Source organism: Neolamprologus multifasciatus, chromosome 2 (assembly GCF_963576455.1).
Source record: "Neolamprologus multifasciatus chromosome 2, fNeoMul1.2, whole genome shotgun sequence".
NCBI lineage: Eukaryota > Metazoa > Chordata > Actinopteri > Cichliformes > Cichlidae > Neolamprologus > Neolamprologus multifasciatus.
Genome location: NC_140440.1, coordinates 31,728,185 through 31,735,568, shown reverse-complemented (window position 1 = coordinate 31,735,568; position 7,384 = coordinate 31,728,185).

Genomic DNA, 7,384 nt, shown 5'->3' with positions numbered 1-7,384 from the left:
TTTTGATTCTGTGCTATGAAGACAATTCTGAAGGCAAAAGGGAGTCAAATTCAGTACTAGTGAGATGAGTGCCAGTGTTTGTTGCTAGTAGCTAAAAGTAGTGGTTGAAATAAACTAATACTGCATATACTAGCAAGTAACCACAAAAGATAAATCATGAGGTGAATGTAATTCCTCAGACGTAGTCCATATCCAGTTTATTACAGAAGTGCTTAATACAGGAGATACAGTAAAGGTTCGGAAGCAGTGTTTCAAACTATTCCTCTAAACTGATCCGTGGCTATTTCTGTCCATCCATTTTTTTATTTGCAAGCACTGATACTTCTTTTCCGGTCTTCATTTATTAATAATAGGGAACAAAATGTGCCTGGTGACTGAGGAGACAAATGTTTTGGGAAACCTAAGAGTCCAGGAACCTCAGTACAGATTACATATACTGTAGATTAGTCCAGTGGTGAAAACAATGAGTAAATGGACTCCAATCATGCAGACATGTGTGACTATTTAACATCATTCCACCCAAGGGAGTTGTGGTGCTGAGATATCTTTTTGGGTGCCACTCGGGCTCCAAATGTTATTTCTTGTGACCAAATTTTCCTTTGTCAAAATATTAATTCTGAACAATAAAAGCAACAACAACTTCCGCATGTACTTGCTGCTGTTATTTCAGCATTACAACTCTTTAACCTGTAACACCTGGAAATATTAATATCGTGTTCAGATGTCCTGTGTGAGCATTAAACATCAGTGTGCTTTGTATCTGCACAGTCTACATCATACTGTTAGCCCTGTTCTAGCCTCCGGTGTCTTAGTGGCCTATAGATACCCTCTACTAACTATATAACTTTTATAATCTCTAATATCCTGCCATGACTATGTGTATGACGTAGCGCATACTCTAGAAATGTATTTGTTACTTCATTTGTATTGCTGTACCTTGCAACGAATCTCTTCTCTGCAAATACATTGTAATACTGTAGCCTACGTATAGAAAATGAAACTACACTCTTTTTTTTGCTGCTACACCATTTGTGCCCTTTTTAATATGTCTTTGTAGAAAACAATGCAGTTTTATGTTTCATGTATTAGCATATAAATGCCAATTAATCGATTTTAATGTCCACATTAAAGTGTATACTACATCATCAAATATATTCAACATGATACCAGGATACAGCCGTGATGTTACAGATGTGATTAAAAGAAATGTCTTATTTTTCATAAAAACCTCCGCTTTACTTGTCTAACCGATGTCCCCGCGCTTTGACCTCATCCCCCGCTGCCTCTCCTCTCCTCCAACCCCCCCCCCCCCATCCACCCACACCCGCCCCATGTTTTTCTTTTGTTTTAATCCCTCGGTTGACGGTAATGAAAGATAAACAGGCATTTTTCATTACAGTGCCACCCTGGGAGTTGGGTGCAAAGACAAAACTGCGTATGTGATGTGACGCGGTGTTGTGAGACATAATATTGTTCTCTCACCTCCTCTCATCTGTGCTGCTGAGTCAGAAGCTGGGGAAGTACAAAGGTGTGCACAGTCCCACACTGTCTGAGTGGAAAATTACACAGGAGGTACTTGCACCTACTTGAGCAGTTTGATTTTATGATGTTTTACTGATTTGTCAGTGAGTCTGTTTAGTTGTGGCCCCAGCAAAGATACTCAAGGAGTTTGTGCTTGCAAGTGTGTAAGATTTTGTGTGTGCATTCTGTGCACATACCTGTCTGCAGCCCTGCTGGTGGTTACTGTGCCTTTCGCCCCCTGGCATTTGTGATAAAGATGATGAAATATGCTGGGAATGTTATTTTCAGTGCCTCATTAGAATATTTCATCATACAGAGCAGACTTCAGACCTGAGGCTGGGGATAATGTTAATATAGCTCGTCCGTATCTCATTCAGTACATTTATAGTCACGTCTAAGAGACTTAGTTTTGTTGATTGATGCAGTGCGTGTGTTAAACTTTCGCATCTCTTTGTGAACTGCAGATGGATCTCACAGGATCTGCTTTGAGGAAGAGGGAAGGAAAGGAGAGGAAAGACTGGAGAAGAGATGAGCTACGTACTGCTGCCAACCTATCTGTCGAAGGGCATAATGCCAAGACTAAATATAGCAGCAAGATTAGTGAGACGGAGAGGGAAAGAGAAAAAGGATAGAGTGAGTCATGAATTTCGATGCACAAAATCCTCAACAGCGTTTTTTAAAAAGCCACTTGCTCATCAAAACCTGCAAAAACGTTATGAAATGTGCGGTGAGTGCATGTACATTTTATATATTGACTTCTTGCGTGTTTCCAGCCAGTAGCTACGTGTCTCTCGCTCCATCACTCTGCAGCCGTCACTTTGTCCCTGCCAGTCTTTTCTCCTGTATCAGGCCTTCCTGTATTTTTCCACCTTGCTTTTCTCTGCATTTGGCGTCATTGTTTTTCTAATAACACCAGCCATGGTTTCCTCCCTGCTTTTGTAGCAGCAGCTGTGTTCAAGCAGGTACTGGACGCTATCTGGCCTGTGAGTATTGTGTGTGTTGTTAGATGGTATCAGTTCTCCTGTGTATGTGAGAGAAACATAGATCAAAAAAGAGAGAGAGATTTAGCTCAGTATGTGCAGGGTAAAGAAGATTCCTGTGTGCTTCTGTCGCTCTGATGATCTGACAGGAAAGTGAGTGATTTTTTTAAAGTCTCTTGTGAACACAAAGAACTTTTTTCATTTTGCAGAATAAACAAACTTTGTTATCTTCAACAGAAACATGGATCCACAGACCTTGTCTTTCTCACTCCAGTGAAGGACATCATGCTTGATAAAAGATTTACGGCTCTTGTAACTACATGGGAAACAGTTTGCATGCAGCTAGGCTGGGAATATAGCAGAAGGATGGTTGTGTTATGAGGAAGTTTAAGTCCTCTTGACTTTCAAAATATACTTTGGTGTCCCTGTGACCAAAGTAATGTGTTAACATGCTAACATGTCCCAGTTACCACTAAAAACTATGTGCAGCAAAAGCTGATGGGAATGTTTTTAGCTTAAGTACTGGACAAATAAATATAGATTAATGAGTTATTGCAAATAAACTTAAGGGGAATGACATGTTCATTCAGGACCATCAAAAAGTATAAAGGTTTTTAAAAATACAAACAATATAACAAAATGTATGATACAATTAAATGTAGCTTAGCAGTGAATGCAATACATACAAAAAAGAAAAAGAACTCACAAAGAGAAGGGAGTGTTTTTTCAGGAGAAACTGTTCTGTCCTGATAAGGGGCCGCTCCCTCCATCAAAGGAGATTAAAACACATAACACAGTCATATTTCAAAGTGAGAGGAAACAATCCATTTGGTGATTAAAACCGAGGTATAAAAGGTGAACGAGGTCTTGCTGTAGTAGCTGGAGGGTCACAGGTTGGGGTTTGCGGTTGGGGGTCTAACAGGTAAATGGGAGAGGACATAGTTGTGGTCTGGGCATGCTTGATCCCGTCAGGCGGAGGATGCGGGTACCAGTAGGCATGAGAGGAGATCAGAGAGCCTGCTGGATGTTATCTCGTTCTTTCCATGCCATACCTGCAGGCCGGTTGAATCACCTGAGGCAGCAGCCAATCATCATGTCTCTCTGTCTGCTCTGTCAATCTCTGCTCGCAGAAAGTTCAGGATTTCATTTTTCCTTCAGCATTTAAGCGTAACCGCGCCATGTCTTCTTTGACTCGCAAGTTAAAGAAAATCAATGTGTCTCTATAATTGTGTGAATTTGTCTCAGGACCTCTTAAAAAATCATCTGGTTGTTAACACGTCTAAAATTTAGGTAAACACAACCTCAAATGAACAACAGAAGTAACATATTACACTGTGTCATTATGCAGAATCAATGCATGAAAAAATAAATCAAGGGTGTGCTGCTAATCATATGACCTTGGTTAAGGTATCATCAGTTCTGGAGCATTCAGGTGTTTGTTAGCACAACACAATAAGGGCAGGCATCAGCAATTGGCTTATAGAAGCATTTCCTGCCAGTAATAAGGCCATTTCCAAACAATTTGAAGTCCAAAATTCTCCAGCAAGAAAAATTTTTCATCCACAAGTGGAAAAAAAATCAAAACGGCTGCAAGTCTTCTCAGGAGTGGACATCCCAGCAAACAAGCCCCAAGGTCAGACTGTGCAATACTCAGAAACTGCAAAAAAAGCCAAGAGCTACATCTGAGATTCTACTGGCCCCAGTTAGCAAGTTTAATGTTAAAGTTCATGACAGCACAATTAGAAAAAGGCTGAATAAATGTGGCTTGTTTGGAAGGCTTGCCAACAGAAAGGCTCTTGTCTTTGAAAAGAACATGGCAGCACAGCTTAACTGTAAAAGAAAGTTGGCTTAAAGTGGGAGGAGCTAAAACAGCTCGTTTCAGAAAGAAGAGGAACTGGGGAGCTGCACAAAGGCCCAGTAGAAGATAAATAAGGATTACTTGGAACACTGACTCATGTAAAGTTATTCTAGTCCAAGAAACTACCATCATTTATATGATGTGGGTTATTTGTATTTAACCTTTATTTATACAGGTAGTCCCACTGGGGCTCAATGTCTCATTTACAAGAGAGACCTGTTTCAGAAAACCATATTAAATTAATTAAGGAGTGAGAATATAGCTGGGGAAACAATGCACAGGTGAATAGAATCCATATGACGAGACAAGGGGGTAAGTAAAAAATAAATACAGAGGACAAGAGACAAAAGATCAGTAGTAGGTCTTTATTCGCTGATGATGGTGTGTTATGGAAAAAAGGAAGGCAAGGTTCAGGAGGCTGTAAATATGGTGGTTGAGTGGGGATTTGACTGGGGGTTCAGGTTTTCGGTGGAAAACACAAAAATTATGTTCTTTATCAAAAGAAAAGTGAGTGAGACTTTGACATTGAAACTGTATGACGAGGTAATTGGGGAAAGTGAGCTCTTTTAAGTACTTAGGTGTTGTGTTTGATTCAAGACTGACATGGAGGGAGCATATTGACCAGATTGAAACCAAATGCAAAAAAGTTATTAATGTTATGAGGTGTGTAGTTGGGAGGGGTTGGGGAGCGAGCTCTTATGCTTTGAAAAGACTTTACCAGGCATTAATTAGATTGGTCTTCGATTATGGGTGTGTGGCATATGGTTCAGCAGCTCCTTCTGTGTTGAGACATTTGGATGTTCTGCAATCGGAAGCCCTTAGAGTGTGCTGTGGAGCTTTTAAAACGTCTCCAGTCAGTGCCCTACAGGTGGAGATGGGAGAAATGCCCCTAGATCTTAGGAAGAAGCAAGTGTCGGTGAATTACTGGGTTCATCTTGGTGGTCATGGTGACGCACATCCCACAAAGGAGGTACTTTTGGAATGCTGGGAGTATGGAAGAAGTCAGAAGGATCATTTTGGAAAGGTGGGAAATCAGTGGGCTAAGGAGTGGCAAGTGTATGAACTTAAAATATGTCCTGCAGTAGTGTTCCCTGTGGTTCCTCCATGGTTATTGGAGACCCCTCCTGTGGACTGGTACTTGCTGGATCTGAAGAGAAAATTGAAAGGAAGAGTCGATCTTGTTTCAGCATTTCATTTTCACAGCTTGAATGAATACCCTGAGTGTATTCATGTGTTCACGGATGGTGCTAAAAGTCCAGATACTGGAATTACAGGGTTTGGAATAGCAGTTCCATCAAAAAATATTGAAATAAACAGACGCCCTTCGGATGGACTGGCAATGTACACGGTTGAAATGGTAGCAATTTTGGTAGCATTGAAATGGGTAGAGTGTTCAAAAATCAGGCAGGTGGTAGTATGTTCTGACTCGGCAGCTGTTCTTTCAAGTCTACAATCATTTTGTTCGAAGACAAGGCAGGGTATGCTGTATACTATTCTGGAGACTATAAGCAGAATTAGGTGTTTTGGTGGCAATATTCACTTTCTTTGGGTGCCAGCTCATGTAGGAATGAGTGGAAATGAAAAGGTGGATAGGTTGGCAAAAGGAGCGTTGACTAAAAATAGGACTGAGATAGAAATTAAAAGCAGTGGATCTGAAGCAAAAGGTATTGTTTGGAGGAAAGTTGTTCAGGAGTGGCATAAGCGGTGGGATTCAGGGAGTAAGGGCAGGCAATTGTATCATCTTAAGGAGGTGGCAGGGTGTAGGTTGTATAGGGGTAATAGGAGAGAAGAGGTGGTCATTACCAGGCTTAGACTGGGACATTGTGCATTAAATAAAACACTACAGATGATAGTAGAAAATGAGACGGTGCTCTGTGGAGTGTGCCAGGAGGAGGAGACGGTAGAGCATGTAATACTGCGGTGCAAGGGTTATGATGTGGAGAGGAAAGTTCTGCAGAATAGATTGAAGGAGCGGGGAATTGGGGAATTTAATCTGAAGACTGTGTTGGAGGGTAGTAGGGCACAGGTGAGGGAACTGGTGGGGTTTCTGAAGGATATAGGTGTTTATGAAAGAGTGTGGGTCTTTTGTTTTGTATTGTTTTTTGTTTTGTTTTTTTGGATACAGATTGTAAGCTCACTGTCTGACCATACTCCGGAACAGTAGGAGGCGGTAATGCTCCTTTACGTTGGTTGCCAACCGCCGTTAAACACGAAGAAGAAAAGATCAGTAGTGAAAAACAAAAATTGATGAATGGTGACATTACATTTGCTGCAGTAAGGTATTACCATAGTTGTAATACTTCCGTTTCTGAGGGATCAGTGTTATTGATAGTAGGAATACTTAAAACAAGATTCCTCATATGTAGTGTTTATTTGATTAACAATTCGCCCACCTTTTTTTTTGAGTGCCACAATCAAGTAAATCTCCATTTACAGTTTTACAACAACTTTCTTTTGCAAATTAAAAAAAAGAGAAGTTGTGGCTAAAGGGATACAGGACTGATATTGGAGGGTTTTTATTTTGAATGTAAACTCTCTGGCCAATGCATTGGGTACACCTGTTTGTTAACAAAAGTATCTAATCAGAAAATGACATGACATGGCAGCAGCTGCTTTTATGCAGACATGGTCGAGAAGAGCTGCTGAAGTTCAAACTGAGCATCACAGTGGGGAAGAAAGATGATTTAAGTGACTTTGAACTTGGCATGGTAATTGCTGTCAGACATGCTGATCTGAATATTCCAGAAACTGCTATCCAGGGTTTTCAGAGAATGCTTCAAAAAGAAAAAATCTAAGACTAGCCAAACTATTTGGAGCTGATAAGAAGGCAATGGTAATTCAAATAATTACTTGTTACAACCAAGGTATGCAGGAAAACCTCTCTGAACGCACAATATGTTGAACTCCTCAGCAGCTGGGATACAGCAGCGGAAGACCACGCCTGGTGCCACTCCTGTCAGCTAAAAACAGGAAACTGCGGCTTCTTGATGTACACTCACACACCACGTCATTAATTACGCCGTAC